General features: G+C 39.6%; 1 long non-coding RNA gene and 1 pseudogene across 3 annotated transcripts in view; one reads left to right on the top strand and one right to left on the bottom strand.

Annotated features, from left to right (window-relative positions):
• LOC148005408 (uncharacterized) overlaps positions 1-23,504 on the top strand; it is a 353,046-nt gene that overhangs the window by 222,961 nt on the left and 106,581 nt on the right. The window lies entirely within an intron of this gene.
• LOC134479456 (small ribosomal subunit protein eS10-like) lies at positions 7,716-8,241 on the bottom strand (annotated as a pseudogene).

The raw sequence follows: 23,504 nt of genomic DNA, 5'->3' as shown, positions 1-23,504 counted from the left end.
AGTCCTTATGCTTATGAAGCCAGTACTCCTGCCATGAACCAGCCTAACTTAGAGACTGCCATTTCTCCAATATTCATAGACATCTATTCTACTGATGGTTTCAAAAACTTTGAATTGCCTATTGTTTTTCGCTTGCTTTTCAAATAAACGTCTGTAGCTCTGCCCCACATGCCCTTGTTTCTCTTCAAGCTGATGTCTTAAGGCCACTGTGAGCCTCTCTCTGACTGGGACACTTTATTTCTATCTGCTATAAGAGCATCAGCTCCTCCTTTGAAGGGTGAAGTGGGGAAAGCATTTCTGTCGATTTTCTCTTCAGTGTTTTCTTCTCCCTGCATCTATTACTAAATGTTCCAGGAAATTAAAAATGTACCTGTCAGCCACTTAAATTAATGATGGTGCTCATGTCTGATGGAGGGGCAGCTTCTCTGTATGTGCTCTAGATACATATATGGATAGAACTTAGTGTGGATACACATCTGCCCTGGGGATCAGTGTAATCCACATAAATCCAGGGTTGACTTTAAAACCTCACTCCCAGAAACCTAAGGGGAGCACTGTTAAAAAGATATAGCATATACATGAGTTATCTTTGGGGCCAGAGATCAACCATAAAAACAGCCTGATTAAAAATAAACTAATTTTGAATCGAGCTATGTCTTCATGGACTAAGGAGGCCCTCGCTGGCTTGTTACGAATTTATTAATTTATTTAAAGTAGAACATTAATGTCTCAGAGATCTTCTTTAAAACAAAATAAGACAAAATAAGCAAAAGGAACCACATATTTCATTTCTGTAAGTTAGTGTACTGATTTATACCAAGGCTTTCTCTAAAAATAGTGGTTTCGGTTTGGTATCATTTTGTATCCTAGGGGACATTTGACACTGCTGCCTACATAGTTGATTCTCCTACTTTGCTATGATTTCATGCTCTTGACAGAGACAGTAGCAGACATTCTATAACATAAAGTCTCCATCAAAGAAGTCAATAGTGCTCAGAATACTTTACTCAGGCAGTATGAACAAAGTAGACATTTTGGTTATGATGTCCTCCAAATTTTTTTTTTGTCCTCCAAATTTTTATTGACAGCTAAAAGTTCCCTGGACTCTGAACTCTCAGGCTTGTTGTATTAAATGTCAATTGTGGCTACATGATGTAGCTACAAGAACACAGGTTCTGATTACTTAATCCTATTTTTATTTTTTAAAAAAAATTATTATGTTTCTTTACTTAAGAGACAGAACCAGCTTGTGTATGCATACCCTCACCTGTTGGCTGTCCTGTGAAGGAATAATGCTGTTGCTGCCTTAGTGTGATGCATCATCTTGGTAGAAAGTCTGTGAACACTCAGGGCCCACGAGTATATCTACAGACTTCTCTCAGTAGATTGGAGACCTGTACTTGTAGATGAGGAAAAGTCCTGTTTGGTATCCCTTGGGAACTACTCATTGTTTTGATTTGCTCTGCTGTCTGATTAAAATGTAGCTGTAAAAAGTCACAGGTACAATTATTGAAAGACTTTTTGACATTCTTTTTACATAGCTAGAAACAAGTCTTGGGATATTGTTAGGTATGCATCTGAAAGGTAGAATCACCAATAACATAAGAGGCATTGACTAAATTGACTAATTAGTTAATATGTTGTTCAGTTACACAACTAATAAATTTTTTGAAATTTGAAAAAATTTAAAATTATTTTGAAATTATTTTGAAAATTGCATAATGACACCTATGTGATCCAGTATATAGCACAGTTCCGCTATTATATTTTGATCTGCAAAAAGTTACTCCTCTAGTTTATTTGAACCATGGAACTATAGGTTTCATAACTGTTGCTGGATATCAGAAGAGAATGACACAGATGGTCATGATTGCAGAAAGGGCTCCTGTAATTTGTAGGGCATACAAGTGAGATGCCTTCAATCTATGGGATGTGATCAGAAGTAATTTGGAACATAGAAGACCTGTACAGAAATAAAACAAGGCTAAAATCTATGTTCCTGTAGAAGACTTGGCAAAGAAAGTCATGGATTTATAAAGTGGAAAGGACATTTATCAAGATGAAAAGGTCATTGTGGGAGGAACCATCTATTGTTTCTTTAAGCTGACAAAGGAGAAGCAGTTAAGTTAAAGAATCTGGTAGTCTTCTGTTTCTTCTAATTATTTCCTCTGATGATTGTAACAGACTACCAATGATCAGCTTATAGTATCAAAAACTTTCTTGTATGATTTTTCTTGGAGAGATATAAAGAAATGTAATTCATTAGTCAGACCAAAACAGGGATCCTATTCAAATCACATTATGTTGAAGTTATGAAGTTGTTGAGGCTGGTTTTGAACAGGTATATCAAAGTCCCCTGAGGGATATAAGTGTTGCCATTCCTTGGGAAATCCCACCCCAGTTTTTACATCCTTTTATCTTATATACTCTCATAAGGAGTTGGGTCTTGTGAGAATACCATAATAACCGTCTTAGACTTCTGTAAGTCTCATTACTCCAGTGACTCCTCTGAACCTCCCTGAGGTCTGACCTTGACAGGATCTCGTGTGTCACCACAGACTCTCTGCTTCAAGCTTGCATTGGTCGTGTTTAAGCTAGAGGAAACAGTTCTCCCTCACTCCTTACCCTTTTATTCTAGAGGTCAGAAATTGAAGATCAAAATTAAGGTAACTATAGGGTCCCATTCCATCAGGGGCTTTCCGAAAGAATATATTCCCTGCCTTTTTTGAGTCGTCTTGGTGCCAATATCCCTCACTTCTTCATAGCATCCTTGTGATCTACAAATCACTTTCTGCTTAGACTTTTTTTTTCTCTTTACAATATATGTGAAGGGTACCACTGCCTGCATTTTATTAAGGCGTACAAGATGGTTTTGGGAGTTCTCATGAATTTACCCCCAGGGTAATTTCCTCATGTCAAGATCTTCTATGTAGTAATATCTGTCAAGGCACTCATTCCAAATAAGTGTCAATGGATGAAGGTTCAGTATCATCAGTCTGCTGCAGACACTTCTCATGAGGGGACACTTCTCACAGGCACTTTCAGCATTAGGATAGTGTGATGCAGATTGTGATCTTGGGTGGTTTGATTCACTGTTCCCTGAGAGTCTTGGTTTTCTCATTTACAAGATGAACCTACAAATAGGCCATAAGCATTTTATGAAGGTCTTTTCACTTAGCGCCATATAAAACACTTAGGGAGTGACTGGTGACTAATGAACTCCAGAAATACTCAGCAATGGTTCTGTTTCATGCTCTTCCTCTTGGTATTACTATCACAGAGAAGAGGGGTATGGGAGAAGAAACTAAGCATGTTTCTGGTGGCCTGTGTAGGCTATGCAGTTTATCACATTTCTTTATTGTTACTTTGTTTTATTTCCGTAACTATAGCAACGGTAGATCATAGGATTAGGCAGTGAATTGCTGTCTAAGCAAGGCATTTAATATACTTTGTGGAATTTATTTAACTGTTTCTCAATGAAACACACTAAATGAATCCTAGAACTGAGTGGTTAACTTGAACCCCCAAGCATTTAATGGTCTTGTTAACAGTAAGTGGGCTTGAGAGTAGCAGAGAGATACTGTTCGCTCAGAGAAGGAATCGCACTGCACACTAAACATCTTTCATCTACTTTATCAAGTTCTTAGACACAGAAGTAAAGTCTCAGAGGGTTAGATTAGAGCACAAGTTCTTTTCAGTTACTGGAGAGCCCAGCCTCACTCAAGTTTATATTAGTCAGTCTCCCATTCAGCTTTCTTTTTCATTTACCTCAAAGTGTGTCCACGGCTCTCTCCTCTCCTTACTAAAGTAGGGTAAGCACAATTGATTTTTTTTTAATTAAAAACAGCAACAAAAACTTCTCTAGCTTAGAGTCTTGCTGTGTCTTTTAGGAATATTATTCTATATATCTAATGTATGTGTTAGGTTGTTTTGAAGCTAGTGTGATGGGCTCTGTTTTATACACTAGGGAGTATAATTTGTAATAATATGTAATTTCTATTGGAAGTTGTATTATTCTAATGGCAGCCATTGATGGGTCACACTAAAAATAACGTTGTTTTCATTATAAAATGATGAAATTTAATGAAACAAAGATTTAACATCAAGGAAGGGTACACCAATGGAAACAAAAACTTGTTTCCTCTCTGCATTTCACCAAAAAAAAAAAAAATCCCAAAAAACTAAAGTAACCACAAGCAACTGTAATGCAATAGAAATGTGCAGACCTTTTGCTTTTTTGACATTTTGCTAGGTTTAAATAATAGGGAATTGCTATTTTGTAGATTAAATATAGGTTGAATGTGGTGATTCTATATGTCCTAGACAGTATGGAAAAGGAGTTCAATTTTCCAGAGCTATCAAAGGAAAGTAGCCAGAAGCATCAACAATATAAGGAGACTTTTACATTTTCTAGTTGCTTATATTTTTCTCAATCAATATCAACTGAGTCTTGGCTCCCATTCTTCATGTTAATGCCAGTGGTTATGGGAACAAACATTATTAAGAGAAGGTGAAATGAACAAAAGAAATTCATAGTGTGGAAAAGCCAGGTACACAAAAAGCAATGAAAAATACAAATTGTTACAAACTTTGTAATCATTTCTGTTTGACAACGTTTATCTCTTTAAATGTTTATCTTCGTACCCATTTTTATTTCATCTTTATGTGTCTCATAAAGTTGGATATCACTCAAAGTTTAGCTCTCTGGTGTCTGAGCACAGAGAGCAGATTGCCCTGCCACTTTTATATACTGTAGGAAAAGAAAGCAATTTTCACATACGGAGATTTATTATTGGAGTATGTTTTTCAATATAGCAACACATGACTACAAAATTTAATGTACATGCATATGCAAGTGAATGATGCAAGAATAATATCAGGTTAATCTTTATACCTTTAGTTGGAGAAAATGTAGAGCAGTAAATAGACACACACACACACACACACACACACACACACACACACACACCCTCCTTTTCACCTTCTACATGTCATCTAATTATCAATGATAACAGAGAAATGGCATTGCATTTTTCCCCAGAAAGTTATGTAAAACATCCACTAATCATATTGGGAATGGAGGTCTTCAATATAAATGATTGAGAAGATACTAGACTTCCAGTAGGAAAGACAACTACTTGTGGGACACTTGATGACCTAGAGAATGGCTTTAGAAAAGTAGGCATCAAGACCCGTTATCATGAATTTCACTAAAATGTTTTATATTCTTATAATTTTTATTCTTATTTTTATTTGTAGTAACTTAGAGAATTTTCTCAAATCAATGAAATTTCCCAATGGAAATTCCACATTATGAAGCATATTGACTTTGTACTGAGAACCTGTGTGGACTCTTACTAATTATAGTTTTTGTATCTGAAGATTTTTATGACCTAGGAAGCAATCTTCTCTCATATCTCATGGTACAGTCCATGCTGCAATGAGTGAGAATGAGCAAACTGAGATCATTTCATGATCTAAAAAGCAATCTCACTCTGTGACAGCATGTGTACTTTATGTCATCAAAGGGTATCCAATGGTAACAATTATTCTCTTTATAACCTGATTGCAGGCCCTTCCCTCCTCTCCTTCAGGTCTTCTTCTCCTTCAGTTCTTCTTCTTCTTCTTCTTCTTCTTCTTCTTCTTCTTCTTCTTCTTCTTCTTCTTCTTCTTCTTCTTCTTCTTCTTCTTCTTCTTCTTCTCCTTCTCCTTCTCCTTCTCCTTCTCCTTCTCCTTCTCCTTCTCCTTCTCCTTCTCCTTCTCCTTCTTCTCCTCCTCCTCCTCCTCCTCCTCTCTTTCTCTTCCTCCTCCTCTCTTTCTCTTCCTCCTATTATTATTATTACTATTATTGTTATTATTATTATTTCTTTTTTTACTCTCAAGATTTAATTCTCTTCCAGGTCCACCCTCTGACTGTTCCACATCCCATACCTCCTCCCTGCCCCATCCATCTCCACAAGGGTGTCCCCACCCCACCCACCCCACCAGACCTCTAAACTTCCTGGGACCTCCTGTCTCTTGAGGGTTAGGTGTATCTTCTCTGACTGAATGCAGACCCAGGAATCCTCTGCTGTATATGTGTGTTGGGGGGGGCCTCATATCAGCTGGTGTATGCTGCCTGGTTGGTGATCCAGTGTCTGAGAGATCTCAGAGGTCCAGGCTAATTGAGACTGCTGGTCATCCTAAAGGGTTGCCATCCTCTCAGCTTCTTCCAGATTTTCCCTAATTCAACCACAGGAGTCAGAAGCTTTTGTTCATTGGCTTGGTGCAAATATCTTCATTGCTTTCGGATGCTTGTTGGGTCATTTGGAGGGCCGTCCTGATAGGTCCCTTTTTTGAGTGCTCCATAGCCTCAGTAATATCGTCAGGCCTTTTGCCCTTTCCTTGAGCTGGATCACACTTTGGGCCTGTCTCTGGACTTTCTTTTCCTCAGGCTCTTCTCCATTTCCATCTCTGCAGTTCTTTCAGACAGGAACAATTATGGGTCAGAATTTTGACTGTGGGATAACAACCCCATCCCTCACCTGATGCCCTGTCTTTCTACTGGAGGTGGGCCCTACAAGTTCCCTCTCCCCACTGTAAGGCATTTCATCTAGGGTCCCTCCCTTTGAGTCCTGAGAGTCTTTTACCTCTTAGGCCTCTAGTACATTCTGGAAGGTCCTCCCAACCTCTTTCTTCCTGAGGTTTCCTGTTTCCATTCTTTCTGTTGGCAACCTCATCCCCTCACCCACTACCCCATCTCCTTTTCCTCAGAGAAGGGGAGGTTCCCTATGCATACCAACCCATCCTGTTATATCAAGTTATAGCAGGACTAAGTGCATTTTTCTTAACTGGGGCCAGACAAAGCAGCCCAGCTATGAGAAAGGAATCCAAAGTCAGGGAACAGAATCATAGATAGCCCCATTTCTAATCGTTAGGGCACCCACATGAAGAACAAACTGTATGTCTCTTGCATCTGTGTAGGGGACCTAGGTCCAGCCTATGCATGCTCTTTGGTTGGTGGTTCAGACTCTGTTAGCCCAAATGGCCCCAGTTTAGTTGACACTGTGGGTCTTTTTATGGTGTATTTTGACTCTTCCAGATCTTTCAATTCTCCTTCCACCCTGATTCTTCTGTAAGATTTCTCAAGCTCCCCTGTTGTTTAGCTGTGGGTCTCTGCATCTGTTTCCATCAGCTGCTGGATGAATCTTCTCAAAAGACAGTTATGCCAGGCTCCTGTTTGCACTATAAGCCTGAGTATCACTAATAATGTCAGTGGTTGGCTCTTTCCCATGGGGTGAGTCTCAAGTTTGGGCAGTCGTTGGTTGGCTGTTCCCTCAATCTCTGTACCACCTTATCCTTGTACTTCTTATAGACAGGACAAATTTTAGTTTGAAGGTCTTGTAGTCCCCCTCCCTCCCCGGAGTCCCACTTGGATACAGGAGGTGGCCTTGTCAACCTCCATACCCTTCACTGGTAGAGGTCTCAGTTTGGGTCACCCCATAGGCTCCTGGAAGCATCCTCCATCCAAGAGGTACCTGACCCCACTGATTTCTCTTAGCATCTTCCACCATAGCATAAAAACTTCTCAGAAGATTTTATTTGGGCCCAGAAATGATTGAAAGAAACATGTTCTTCATTTATTTCTTTTCAACTTGATATATGATTGTTAAAGAGAAAGAGTATACAGCAGAGAGTAAATAATTTAGCCCGGCAGCTTTTTGTTCTTTAAAGTTTATTCAATACAACATAATCAACTTCACTGAAGTGGCTGACCACATCCACGACTGAAGCCTCCTCTAAACTGGAATTCCATTGCCAAGCCAGCCCCAGCCTCAGTTTTCTTGTCAGTTCCAGGGGGCACAGCACTCCTTCTGTAGGTGTCTCTGTCTGCCTCTCCTCTTGTGAATCTTGCAGGCTGCTCACCCTCTGGACCTTTGGGCCGAGGCCTGCCGTTCTCGTCTCCTGACAGCTGAGGCGCAGGGTGGCGGGCACGATCTCCTGAGGTAGGTGCAGGTAATCCCGGATATACTGGATGCCCTCATTCGTGAGGTACCAGTAGAAATGTCCCCAAGCAAACTGCTCCTTCACGTAACCTCGAGACTTGAGAGACTGTATGGCCTTCATGATGTGAAGGTTGAGCATGTCCTTGTCTGCCAACTCGGGGTGTTTGGGCATGTGGACATCTTTTTTGGCAACCATCGCCCCTTCCTTAAAAAGGAGTTCATAGATGGCAATCCGGTTCTTCTTGGGCATCAACATCGAGGTGGCTGCCAGACCAACAGCTTTATTTGGTGTCTGTCGTGGTTGAAAACTGTAGATATTTGTAGGGTACACAAAACATTGCTGATGTTTGATGGTATATCATGGGTAATATTTAGATGCTAAGACTGAACTCACACTCAGTGATTTCTTATACAGTGAATGATGAAAGGGAAGGATATCCCCAGCTCCTGATTCTTTCCTGTTGCTAACAGAGTTCCTTAAAACCTCTGTCTCTGCTTCATCTTTGTATTGAGACCCATCCCATGGGCTAGAACCAATCCTTGATAGTATTACTGATACACTGTTATGCCTGCAGAGTGCATCCTAGCATAACTGCCTTCTGAGAGGCTCCAGTCAGTAGCAAAGGGAAACAGATGTAGAGACACACAGCCAAACATTAGTTGGAGCTCAGAGAGTCTTATAGAAGAGTTGGGGGAAGGATTAAGGGTCCCAAAAAGAATAGATACTTGCTGCTCCTGTGGGGGGAGGGCGGCAATGGGGGAAGATGGGGAGGGGAACACCCATAAAGAAGGGGAGGAGGAGGGATTAGGGGGATGTTTGCCCGGAAACCGGGAAAGGGAATAACATTCGAAATGTAAATAAGAAATACTCAAGTTAATAAAAAAAAAAGAAAGAAAAAAAAAAGAATAGAGACTCCACAGGAAGACCAACAGAATTAACTAACATGGATCCTTGGGGACTTCCAGGGACTTAACCGCCAACCAAAGAGTGATAGGTCCCCTACACATGTGTAACAGATGTGAACCTTGGTCTTCATGCAGATCCCCCAAGAAATGGAGCAGGGGCTGTCCCTGAATCTGTTGTCTGCCTATGGATCCTGATCCCCTAACTGGGCCACTTTGTCTGGCCTTTGTGGGAGAGGATACCCCTAGTCCTGCAGTGACTTGATGGGTCAGGGTGGATGGATATCTGGGAGGGGAACGCTTCCTTCTCAGAGGAGAAGGGAAAGGGCAGATAGGGCAAGAAGCTGTGTGAGGCATGGACTGGGAGTTGTGGCTGATACTGGGATGCAAGTGAATAAACGAACGAATTAATACAAAATACCACAAGATATTTAAAAATTCTGAAACAAAATTTATTTTGATTTTTATGGCAGATTTTGTGGCAGAGGCCACAGTCTTAAATAACTTTCCTTTGAAGACCCTGAAATATTTATAATATGAAGTTAGTTAGAGATATAAAGAAGGTTACTCACATAAATATATAAAGAAAACAACATTTTAAACTTGTTCTATTATCAAAAACCACATGAGTGAAATTCATCTCATATGTGCTTAGGCCAGGGCATAGTTTTATTAATTCCTTCTTTATTTTTACTTCATGAACATTGGCTAATTCTTCTATTTTACCCCCACTGCATGCTGCAATGCTAGCATGCCACCCGAAACACTAGATTCGCTTTCTTAGTTTTCAAGTCTGTCTTTTCCTACTGTATTCTAAAATTTTTGAGTCTAGGAATCATCTTTAATTATTATCATAAATGCCTATTTTTGGTGGATGGCTGAGTAAATGGTGCATGGTAGTTCATGTTTGGGGTAGCTCTAAACTGATTGCATCATATAAACATACATTTTTTTTTTACTTTTTGCTGTGACTTTGTTTTGTGAAATATTTCATACTCTTACACTGGTCCTGCATCTAATATTTTGCCTACTGAATGCTTATCTCCTATCTCCTTATTGAGGTAGCATACGTTTAATATGTCTGTTTTCCTGTGTTAGCACCTATCATTCCCTATCATGTCTATCCTTACGTTGAGGTTGGGAGAAATGCAGATGGAATGCCTTTCCAGCTTGCTCTACCTGACCTTTCTAGTTCTTCTGATTAACCTTTCGTAGTCTAGTGGACAAATGATTGTCCAAATTTTTAAGAGAATGCTGGGAACAGAATCCATAGCCTGAGCCTGCTATGCAAATACATTAGCCAGTGAACTATATCTTCTTACCAAGACACAGATTTTAGAGACCTGCTGTATCCTAAGGAGCTAGTTATAGTGAGGAATGAAAGTAGTGCCAAAATCATTAGCAAGCAATGAATTTCGTTGAGATTTTAATAAAAACATACTGTGCATTATAATGTCTCCTTTTAGAAGTTGTCCAACTCCTGGTTTCTAACTGGTGCCTGAACCTTGCTGATCCCAGCCCACAGTTCCCTGCTCCCAAACCCCGTGAGAGAGAGAGCTCATCGCCCAGACATGTGGGCAATCTTGAGACTGCAGGGCAGGAGAGATTGACACTTCTGCCCACCTTTGCCCACATCCCTGGCCCAAGAGGAAACTGTATAGGGCCTCTGGGAACAGGAAGATGGGGCACTCAACACTGTGGTCCAGACACCGCCTGGATCTGAACAGACCAGTCAAACAGCTCCCTGCACCCAAATCCTGAGGGAGGGAGAACTAGACCTTCAGAGGGGCAGAAATGCCTGAAAACCAGAGGAGACTACTCTCTGCTCACATTTCTGACTCTAGAGGAAAACACATAGCACCACCAGGGTCCCCTGTGCACAGGGACCCAGAAGTAGGGGCAGGCCCTTCTTGTTGCTGCCCTCATGGAGAGCTGAAACCCAGTCCCAAGGAGTGACTTCAGGCTCTAGACTAGAGATAAGACCAACTTTTCTGCTCCAAGTGACCTGCCTGGTGGACTCAGGACACACACCCACAGGAACAGCTGAAGACCAGCAGATGGGAAAGACTACACGCCTGAAAGCAGAACACTCTGTTCCCATAACTGGCTGAAAGAAAACAGGAAAACAGGTCTACAGCACACGTGACACACAGGCCTATAGGACGGTCTAACCACTGTCAGAAATAGCAGAACAAAGTAACACCAGAGACAACCTGATGGTGAGAGGCAAGCACAGGAACCCAAGCAACAGAAAATAAGATTACATGGCATCATCGGAGCCCAAGTCTCCCACCAAAGCAAACACTGAATATCCAAACACACCAGAAAAGCAAGATCTAGATTTAAAATCACATTTGATCATGATGATGGAGGACTTCAAGAAATAAAGAACCCCCTTTGAGAAATGCAGGAAAACACAAGTAAACAAGTAGAAGACCTTAGAGAGGAAACACAAAAATCCCTGAAAGAATTACAGGAAAACATAATCAAACAGGTGAAGGAATTGAAAATGGAAATAGATACAATAAAGAAAGCACAAAGGGAGACAACCCTGGATATAGAAAACTAAAGGAAGAGACAAGGAGCTGTAGATACAAGCATCACCAACAGAATACAAGAGATAGAAGTAAGAATCTCAGGAGCAGAAGATTCCATAGAAATCATTGACACAACGTCAAAGATAATGTAAAATGGAAAAAGCTACTGTCCCAAAACATACAGGAAATCTAGACACAATGAGATAATAGGTATAGAAGAGAGTGAAGACTCCCAACTCAAAAGACCAGTAAATATCTTCAACAAAATCATAGAAGAAGACTTCCCTACACTAAAGTAAGAGATGCCCATAAACTAACAAGAAGCCTACAGAACTCCAAATGGATTGGACCAGAAAAGAAACTCCTCCTGTCACATAATAGTCAAAATACCAAATGCAGAAAACAAAGAAAGAATATTAAAAGCAGTAAGGGAAAAGCAGTAAGGGAATATAAAGGTAGACCTATCAGAATTACACCATACTTCTCACCAGAGACTATGAAAGCCAGAAGTTCTTGGACAGATGTCATATAGACCTAAGAGAACACAAATGCCAGCCCAGATTACTGTATCCAGCAAAACTCTCAATTAATATAGATGGAGAAACCATGATATTCCATGACAAAAACAATTTACACAATATATTTCTACAAATCCAGCACTACAAAGGGTAATAAATGGTAAAGCCTCACAAGCAAGCTACACCCTAGAAAAAGCAAGAAACTAATCATTTTGCAACAAAACAAAGAGAAGACAAGCACACAAACATAATCTAACCTCCAAATACGAAGATAACAGGAAGCAACAATCACTATTCCTTAATATCTCTCAACATCAAAGGACTCAATTCCCCAATAAAAAGACACAGATTAACAAACTGGACATGTAATGAGGACCCAGCATTTTGCTGCCTACAGGAAACACAACTCAGAGACAAAGACAGACACTAACTCAGAGTAAAAGGCTGGAAAATAACTTTCCAAGCAAATGGTCCAAAGAAGCAAGATGGAGTAGCCATTCTAATATCGAATAAAATTGATTTTCAACAAAAAGTCATCAAAAAAGATAAGGAAGGACACTTTATATTCATCAAAGGAAAAATCCACCAAGATGAACTCTCAATCCTAAATGTCTATGCTCCAAATACAAGGGCACCTACATACATAAAAGAAACCTTACTAAAGCTCAAAGCACACATTGCATCTCACACAATAATAGTAGGAGATTTCAACACCCCACTCTCATCAATGGACAGATCATGGAAACAGAATTTAAACAGAGCCATAGACAGACTAACAGAAGTTATGAACCAAATGGACTTAACAGATATTTATAGAACATTCTATCCTAAAACAAAAGGATATACCATCTTGTCACCACCTCATGGTACTTTCTCCAAAATTGACCATATAATCGGGCACAAAACAAGCCTCAACAAATACAGAAAGATAGAAATAATCCCATGCATTCTATCAAACCACCACAGCTAAAGCTGGTCTTCAATAACAATAAGGGAAGAATGCCCACATATACATGGAAGTTGAACAGTGCTCTACTCAATGATAACCTGGTCAAGAAAGAAATAAGGAAAGAAATTAAAGACTTCTTAGAATATAATGAAAATGAAGGTACAACATACCCAAACTTATGGGATACAATGAAAGCTGTACTAAGAGGAAGACTCATAGCTATGAGTGCCTGCAGAAAGAAACAGGAGAGAGCATATATCAGCAGCTTGACAGCACACCTAAAAGCTCTAGAACAAAAAGAAGCAAATACATCCAGGAGAAGTAGAAGGCAGGAAATAATCAAACTCAGAGCTGAAATCAACCAAGTAGAAACAAAAACGACCATACAAAGAATCAACAGAACCAAAAGCTGGTTCTTTGGGAAAATCAACAAGATAGATAAACCCTTAGCCAGACTAATGAGAGGACAAAGAGAGTGTGTCCAAATTAACAAAATCAGAAATGAAAAGGGAGACAAAACAATGGAATCAGAGGAAATTAAAAAAATTATCAGAACCTACTACAAAGGCCTATATTCAACAAAACTTGAAAATCTGGAGGAAATGGACAATTTCCTAGACAGATACCAGGTACCAAAGTTAAACCAGGAGCAGGTAAACCATTTAAGCAACCCCATAACTCCTAAAGTAATAGAAGCAGTCATTAAAAGTCTCCCAACCAAAATGAGCCCAGGTCCAGATGGGTTCAGTGCAGAATTCTATCAGACCTTCATAGAAGACCTCATACCAATACTATCCAAACTATTCCACAAAATTGAAACAGATGGAGTGCTACTGAATTCCTTCTATGAAGCCAAAATTATTCTTATACCTAAACCACACAAAGACCCAACAAAGACAGAAAACTTCAGACCAATTTCCCTTATGAATATCGATGCAAAAATACTCAATAAAATTCTGCCAAACCGAGTCCAAGAGCACATCAAAACAATCATCCATCATGATCAAGTAGACTTCATCCCAGGCATGCAGGGATGGTTTAATATAAGGAAAACCATCAACGTAATCTAGTATATTAACAAACTGATAGATAAAAACCACATGATCATTTCATTAGATGCTGAGAAAGCATTTGATAAAATTCAACACCCCTTCATGATAAAAGTCCTGGAAAGAACAGGAATTCAAGGCCCATACCTAAACATAGTAAAAGCCATATACAGCAAACCAGTCGCTAACATTAAAGTAAATGGAGAGAAACTTGAAGCAATCCCACTAAAATCAGGGACTAGACAAGGCTGCCCACTCGCTCCCTACTTATTCAGTATAGTTCTCGAAATCCTAGTCAGAGCAATCAGACAACAAAATGTGATCAAAGGGATACAGATTGGAAAGGAAGAAGTCAAATATTACTGTTTTCAGATGATATGATGGTATATTTAAGTGATCCCAAAAGTTCCACCAGAGAACTACTAAACCTGACAAACACCTTCAGCAAAGTGGCTGGGTATAAAATTACTCAAAAAATTCAGTAGCCTTCCTGTACACAAAAGAGAAACAAACTGAGATAGAAATTAGGGAAAGGACACCCCTCATAATAGTCCCAAATAATATAAAATACCTCAGTGTGACTTTAACCAAGCAAGCGAAAAAATCTGTATCATAAGAACTTCAAGCCTCTGAAGAAAGAAATTGAAGACGATCTCAGAAGATGTAAAGATCTCCCATGCTCATGGATTGGCAGGATTAATATAGTAAAAATGGCCATTTTACCAAAAGCGATCTACAGATTCAATGCACTCCCCATCAATATTCCAATTCAATTCTTCACAGAGTTAGACAGAATAATTTGCAAATTCATCTGGAATAAAAAAAAAACAGGATAACTAAAACTATCCTGAACAATAAAAGGACTTCAGGGGGAATCACTATCCCTGAACTCAAGCAGTATTACAGAGCAATAGTGATAAAAACTGCATGGTATTGGTACAGAGACAGGCAGGCAGACCAATGGAATAGAATTGAAAACCCAGAAATGAAACCACACACCTATGGTCACCTGATTTTTGACAAAGGAGCCAAAACCATCCAATGGAAAAAAGATAGCCTTTTCAGCAAATGGTCCTGTTTCAACTGGAGGTCAGCATTCAGATCGATCCTTTCTTATCACCCTGTTACAAAGCTTAAGTCCAAGTGGATCAAGGACCACCTCATCAAACCAGATACACTCAAACTAATAGAAGAAAAAGTGGGGAAGAATCTCAAACACATGGGCACTGGAGAAAATTTCCTGAACAAAACACCAATGGCTTATGCTCTCAGATCAAGAATCGACAAATGGGATCTCATAAAACTACAAAGCTTCTGTAAGGCAAAGGACACTGTGGTTAGGACAAAACAGCAACCAACAGATTGGGAAAAGATCTTTACCAATCCTACAACTGAAAGAGGGCTTATATCTAAAATATACAAAGAACTCAGGAAGTTAGACTGCAGGGAGACAAATAACCCTTTTAAAAATGGGGTTCAGAGCTAAGCAACGAATTCATAGCTGAGGAATGTCGAACGGCTGAGAAGCACCTAAAGAAATATTCAACATCTTTAGTTATCAGGAAAATGCAAATCAAAACAACCCTGAGATTCCTCCTCACACCAGTCAGAATGGCTAAGATCAAAAACTCCAGCGACAGCAGATGCTGGCAAGGATGTGGAGAAAGAGGAACACTCCTCCATTGTTGGTGGGATTGCAGACTGGTACAACCATTCTGGAAATCAATCTGGAGGTTCCTCAGAAAATTGGACATTGAACTGCCTGAGGATCCAACTATACCTCTCTTGGGCACATACCCAAAAGATGCCCCAACATATAACAAAGACACATGCTCCACTATGTTCATAGCAGCCTTATTTATAATAGCCAGAAGCTGGAAAGAACCCAGATGCCCTTCAACAGAGGAATGGATACAGAAAATATGGTACATCTACACAATGGAATATTACTCAGCTATCAAAAACAATGACTTTATGAAATTCGTAGGCAAATGGTTGGAACTGGAAAATATCATCCTGAGTGCGGTAACCCAATCACAGAAAAACACACATGGTATGCACTCATTGATAAGTGGCTATTAGCCCAAATGCTTGAATTGCCCTAGATGCACAGAACACATGAAACTCAAGATGGATGACCAAAATGTGGATGACTTACTCCTTCTTTAAAAAGGGAACAAGAATACCCTTGGGAGGGGATAGGGAGGCAAAGTTTAGAACAGAGGCTGAAGGAACACTCATTCAGAGCCTTCCCCACATGTGGCCCATACATATACAGCCACCAAACTAGATAAGATGGATGAAGCAAAGAAGTGCAGGCTGACAGGAACTGGATGTAGATCTCTCCTGAGAGACACAGCCAGAATATGGCAAATACATAGGCGAATGCCAACAGCAAACCACTGAACTAAGAACGGTATCCCCATTGAAGGAATCAGAGAAAGGACTGAAAGAGCTTGAAGGGACTCGAGACCCCATATGAACAACAATGCCAAGCAACCAGAGCTTCCAGGGACTAAGCCACTACCTAAAGACTATACATGGACTGACCCTGGACTCTGACCTCATAGGTAGCAATGAATATCCTAGTAAGAGCACCAGTGGAAGGGGAAGCCCTTTGTCCTGCCAAGACTGAACCCCCAGTGAACATGATTGTTGGGGGGAGGGCAGTAATGGGGGGAGGATGGGGAGGGGAACACCCATATAGAATGGCAGGGGCGGGGTTAGGAGGATGTTGGTCTGAAAATAGGGAATGGCAATACCATTTGAAATGTAAATAAAAATATCCAATTTAGTAAAGATGGGGGAAAAAAGAAAAAAATGTTTTCCTATTCCTCTTGGGTCTAGACAATTTAAGAGAAGAGAGATCCTTGAGAGTAGGTGATATCTGGACAGTTTTTCTTTCTCCCTAGCATTTTTGATGTCGTAAAAGAAAAGTGGCAAGATATTGTCAAGGGATGTGCCTTATGGGACTTTACATTCAGGCCTGTCATGTCACATGTCATTACTATTCCTCAAGTATAGTATTTCTCCAAGTATTTTCAGGGACAGATGCTCCTCCTCCTCCTCCTCCTCCTCCTCCTCCTCCTCCTCCTCCTCCTCCTCCTCCTCTCCTTCCCCTCCTCTTCTTTTTCTTCCTTTCTCTTCTTCTTCCTCCTCCTTCTTTTCCTTCCTTCCTTCCTTCCTTCCTTCCTTCCTTCCTTCCTTCCTTCCTTCCTTCCTTCCTTCCTTCCTCTCTCTCTCTCTCTCTCTCTCTCTCTCTCTCTCTTTCTTTCTTCTTTTGACAGTTTTTAATTGGGTATTTTTGATTTATATTTCAAATGTTATCCTCTTTCCCAGCTTCCCCTCTGGAAAACCACTATCCACTATCTTGCCATGACTATATAAGAGTGATCCACCACCCAACCACTCTCTCCCACCTCCCCGCCCTGACATTCCTCTACAGTGGGGCATTGAGCCTTGACAGGACCAAAGGCCTCTCCTCCCACTGATGCTCAACAAGGCCATCCTCTGCATCATACATGCTGACCACCAGTTGATCCAGTTGAAAATGCTGTCTTTTTTTCCACTGGATGGTTTTAGTTCCTTTGTCAAAGATCAAGTGACTTTCGGTGTCTGAGTTTATTTCTGGGTCTTCAATTCTATTGCATTGATCTACCTGCCTGTCTTTGTACCAAGAGACCATACAGTTTCTATCATTACTGCTGTATATTACAGCTGGAGGTTAGGGATGATGATTTCCCCAGAAGTTCTATTTTTGTTGAGAATAGTTTTCACTATCTGGGTTTTTTGTTATTCCAAATGAATTTGCAAATTGCTCTTTCAAACTCTGTTAAGAATTGATTGGGATTTTCATGGGGATTACATTGAATCTGTAGATTGCTTTTGGCAAGATGTCCATTTTTACTATATTAATTCTGCCAATCCAAGAGATTGGGAGATCTTTCCATCTTCTGAGATATTTGATTTCTTTCTTCCGCGACTTGAAGTTCTTGTCATACAGATCTTTTACTTGCTTGGTTAGAGTCGCACTGAGGTATTTTATATTATTTGTGACTACAGTGAAGGGTATCATTTCCCTAATTTCTTTTTCAGCCTATTTATCCTTTGATTAGAGGAAGTCTACTGATTTGTTTGAGTTAATTTTATACCCAGCCACTTTGCTGAAGTTGTTTGTCAGCTGTAGGAGTTCTCTGGTTGAGTTTTTGGGGTCACTTATGTATACTGTCACAGCATCTGCTGAAGTGATATTTTGACTTCTTCCTTTCCAATTTGTATCCCATTGACCTCTTTTTTTTTTTTGTCTAATTGCTCTGGCTAGGATTTCAACTAGTATATTGGACAGGTAGAGGAGAGAGAGGGTAGCCTTGTCTAGTCCCTGATTTTAGTGGTATTGCTTCAAGTTTCTCTCCATTTAGCATGATGTTGGCTGCTGGTTTGCTGTATATTGCTTTTACTCTGTTTAGATATTGGCCTTGAATTCCTGATCTTTCCAAGACTTTTAACATGAAGGGGTGTTGAATTTTGTCAAATGTTTTCTTAGCATCTAATTCGATGATCATGTGGTTTTTTTCTTAGAGTTGTTTATATAGTGGATTACATTGATGTATTTCCGTATGTTGGACCATCCCTGCATCCCTGGGATGAAGCCTATTTGATCATGATACATGATTGTTTTGATGTGTTCTTGGATTCTGTTTGCAAGAATTTTATTGAGTATTTTTGCATCAATATTCGTAAGGGAAATTAGTCTGAAGTTCTCTTTCTTTGTAGGGTCTTGGCATGTTTTAGGTATAAGCATAATTGTGTCTTCATTGAAGAAATGTGGTAGGGTTCCTTCTGTTTCTATTTTGTGGAATAGTTTAGACAGTATTGTTATAAGGTCTTCTATGAAGGTCTGATAGAATTCTCCACTAAATCCATCTGTTCTGGGACTTTTTGTGGTTGGGAGACTTTAATGACTGCTTCTATTTCTTTAGGAGTTATGTGACTATTTAGGTGGTTTATCTGATTCTGATTTAACTTTGGTCCCTGGTACCTGTGTAGAAAATTGTCCATTTCATCCAGATTTTCGAATTTTGTTGAGTATAGGCTTTTGTAGGATCTGATGGCTTTTTGAATTTCTTCAGTTCCTGTTGTTATGTCTCCCTTTTCATTTCTAATTTTGTTAATTTGAATACTCTCTTTTTGACCTCCGGTTAATCTGGCTAAAGGTTTATCTATCTTGTTGATTTTCTCAAAGAACCAACTCCTGGTTTAGCTGATCCTTTGTATAGTTTTCTGTGTTTCTACTTGGTTGTTTTAGACCCCTGAGTTTGATTATTTTCTAGCACCTAGTCCTCTTGGGTGTATTTGCTCTTGTTGTTGTGGAGCTTTCAGTTGTGCTCTCAAACTGCTGGTGTATGCTTTCTCCAGTTTCTTTTTTGGAGGCACTCAGAGCTACGAGTTTTTTTTTTAGTACTGCTTTCCCATATGTTTGGGTATATTTTGCCTTCATTTTCATTAAATTCTAAAAAGACTTTAATTTCTTTATCATTAAGTAGAGCATTGTTCAGCTTCCTTGCGTATGTGGGGTTTCTGTCATTTTTGTTGTTATTTAAGGCCAGTCTTAGTCCATCATGATCTCAAAGAATGCATGGGATTATTTCAATCTTCTTTATCTGTTGAGGGTTGTTTGTGACCAATTATATGATCAGTTTTGGAGCAGGTTCCATGAGGTGTTAAGAGAAAGGTATATTCTTTCATTTTAGGATGTAATGGTCTATAGATATCTGTTAAATTCATTTGGTTCATAACTTCCGTTAGTTTCTCTGTGTCTCTTTATTTTCTGTTTCCATTATCTGTCCATTGCTGATAGTAGGGTTTTGAAGTCTCTGACTATGATTGTTTTTTGTTTGTTTGTTTGTTTTTTTTTTTTTTTTTTTTTTTTATGGATGTAGGTGCCCTTGCATTTGGAGCATAGACTGGAGTTCATCTTGGTGGATTTTTTCCTTTGAGGAATATGAAGTATCCTTCTTTATCTTTTTTGATAACTTTTGGTTGAAAGTCGATTTTATTTGTAATTAGAACGGCTACTCCAGCTTGTTTCATGGGACTATTTGCTTTGGAAAATTGTTTGCCAGCCTTTTACTCTGAGGCAGTGCCTGTCTTTGTCACTGAGGTGTGTTTCCTGTATGTAGAAAATGCTGGGTCCTCTTTATGTATCCAGTCTGTTAATCTATCTTTTTATTGGGGAGTTGAGTCCCTTGGTGTTGAGAGGTAATTAGAAACCAATGATTGTTGTTTCTTCTTATTTTTGTTGTTGGACATAGATTATGCTTGTGTGGCTATCTTCTTTGAGGTTTCGTGAAAGAACACTACTTTGTTGCTTTTCCTAGGGTATAGTTTCCCTCCTCCTGTTGGCGTTTTTCATCTATTATCCTTTATAGGATTATCCTTTAGAGGGCTCGATTTGTGGAAAGGTATTGTATGAATTAGGTTTTGCCCTGGAATATCTTGTTTTCTCCATCTATGGTAATTGAGAGGTTTTCTGGATAGAGTAGCCAGGGCTGGCATTTGTGTTCTCTTCAGTTCTGTATGGCATCTGCCCATGGTCTTCTAGCTTCTATAGTTTCTGTTGAGAAGTCTAGTGTAATTCTGATAGGTCTGCCTCTATATGTTACTTGACTTTTTTCTGTTACTGCTTTTAATATTCTTTGTTTTGCACATCTGGTGTTTGGGCTATTATGCGACGGGAGGAATTTCTTTTCTGGTCTAATCTATTTGGAGTACTGTTGGCTTCTTGTATGCTTATGGGCATCTCTTTCTTTAGGTTAGGGAAATTTTCTTCTGTAATTTTGTTGAAGATATTTATAGGCCCTTTAAGTTGGGAATCTTCCAGAAGATAGTTTGCTATCTTCTACCCCTATTATCCTTAGGTTTGACCTTCTCTTTGTGTCCTTGATTTACTGAATGTTTTAAATTAGGAGCTTTTTGTGTTTTGCATTTTCTTGAACTGTTGTGTCAGTGTTTTCTATGGTATATTCTGCCTGTGAGATTCTCTCTTTTTATCTCTTGTATTCTATTGGTGATACATCTATGACTCCTGACATCTCTCTTAGGTTTTCTATCTCCAGGGTTGTCTCCCTTTGTGCTTTCTTTATTGTTTCTGTTTCCATTTTTTTAGATCCTAGATGGTTTTGTTCAATTCCTTGGCTGCGTTTTCTGGTAATTCTTTAAGGAATTTTTGTGTTTCCTCTTTAAGGGCTTCTATTTCTTTACTTGTGTTGTCCTGAATTTCTTTAAGGGAGTTATTTATGTCCTCCTTAAACTCCTCTAACATCATCATGAAATGTGATTTTAACTCAGAATCTTGTTTTTCTGGTGTGTTGGGATATCTAGGACTAGTTGGGGTGGGAGAGCTGGGTTTTGAAGATGCCAAGTGGACTTGGCTTGTGCCGCTTAGGTTCTTGCCCTTTCCTCTAGCCATCTGTTTATCTCTGGTATTAGCTGGTTTTGGTGTGTCTGACAGTGGAATGTAGGTCTGTGTATCACACTCCTGGGAGACTAACTTTCTCCAGTTGGATTTGGGTATGGAGAGCTGTGGCACAGGGTCAGCTTTGGGAGCAGAGGAAAATCAGAAGCTTCTTTTCCTCCTCCTCCTCCCCCTCCTCCTCCTCTTCCTCCCTTCCTCCTCCTCCTCCTCCCTCCTCCTCCCTTCCTCCTCCTCTTCCTCTCCTCTTCCTCCTCCTCTCCCCCCCCTCCTCCTCCTCCTCCTCTTCCTTCTCTTTTAGCTCCCTGATCCAAAGTTTTCATCAGGTTAGCAAGAACATGTTGATCATTCACAGTGAAGTCATATTTGGCCTGCTATGAACACCTCTTCCTTCTCCTGTTCCTCCTCCCACTCGTCACTGACCTCCTCGTTTCTTTCTATCCTCCTTTCCTGATTTTGGTGAAAATTTATTCATAAGGAATCAATTGACTTAAGAAAGTCTGTACAAACATCATAAGTTGGCTTTTCTTTTGACTACTTTCCTGTAATTCAGAGTATGACCTCAATCAACACTGAATACACATGGGGAAACAATTTAGTCCCATTTTACAGAGAGAAAAATAAAACCAGAGGTCTGTTTCAGGTTACATTGGCTTCATGATCCTAGAAATAAATTGTGGGTCTTATGATTTGAAACTCATCAGAGCATACCATCTCTTAATAAGACATGTCAGCCAGGCTTTGTGGTACAGGTCTGTAATCCCAGCTACTGAGGAGGCTGAGATGGAATGGTTGGTGGTGGGGCAGACAGATTCCAGGTATGCCTGAGCCACACAATGATTTCTACTCTGGGAAACTTGGGTAGATCCTGGGGAGAGAGAGAGAGAGAGAGAGAGAGAGAGAGAGAGAGAGAGAGAGAGAGAGAGCAAAAGGGCTGAAGATGTACCTTATTGATAAAAGCTTGTCTAGCCTACGCGTAGGTTCAATAAGCAGTAAAGTTACAAAAAGTACAAATCATTAACAACAAAAGTAATGACAAATAGGCATACTGTTATTGTGTAAAGTTCAACAGTTTTAGGAAGCAGCAATGGTGTTTTCTCTGAGGCTCTTATGTTACTGTACCTTTTATTACTAATGCAAAAATCTTAAAGTATATTGGTATTTTTCAGGAAGGAAGATTTATTGGGTTCTTTAAAATGACAGAGTAGTCCCCTGAGAAAGTAAAATGCCTATTTAGGAATTTGTTTATACATCTATTTGGGAAGTAATCATTTAGCTAAGTGGTTGTATTTTGATAAAAGACTCCAAGCATCCATCTAATGAACGAGTCCAGCCCCAAACAAGATTTGCATTTCATGCCTTAGATTTTTGTCCCTGTATTTCACACTAATTCGTTTCTGTCTCCCAGTTCTCAGAAGAGCACAAATATTCATTTAATCTGATAAAAACTTAGCCTTTAAAAATGAAATGGGAGTGAAAAATACCATTTATGAATATTATATTCTGCCATTGGTCCAGTTGCATGGTTTTATGCATGTATGGTACAGAAATTTATTCGAAACTATTATCTTAATAGCACCCTAGGTTTAAAGAGGTTTTGAGGAATTATCTTATTAACCTTCCTCCCTACCTCAAGAACCAGTCCATTGGCAACATTTTTATAATTTCTCTTGGTAATGTGTCTCATTTATAATCATCTTCATCAAGGTATTTATCCCCATACCAAATATGAATTATTTTCCCATGATACAATTAATTCTATTAACTTTCCCATGTCTACTGGAGTTGAGAGAGAACATCTGGTTTTTCCCTTTGTATTAATGTCTACTGATTGAAAGGGGAGCTGCAGCATCACTCAGTCTCAGCATGAGCAAGTCCTTTTAGTGCCTCTAGAGTGGCATGAGCCAGCATGTGTCTCTACATCTTTTCTCATGCTATGTGCCCGTGTACTGCACCATGAATAAGATGATGTAAAGCAATTCTTTTAAGAGCTTCTATAAACCCATTTATAGAGAATGACCTATATTATTTAAAAACTGAACACCATTCTCTGGTTTCCAACAGCCGTGGAACGAAATAAAAGGCGAGAGAA

The sequence above is a fragment of the Rattus norvegicus genome, chromosome 6 (genome assembly GCF_021556685.1).
Source record: "Rattus norvegicus strain SHRSP/BbbUtx chromosome 6, alternate assembly SHRSP_T2T, whole genome shotgun sequence".
NCBI lineage: Eukaryota > Metazoa > Chordata > Mammalia > Rodentia > Muridae > Rattus > Rattus norvegicus.
This window is presented reverse-complemented; position numbering and strand designations above follow the sequence as displayed.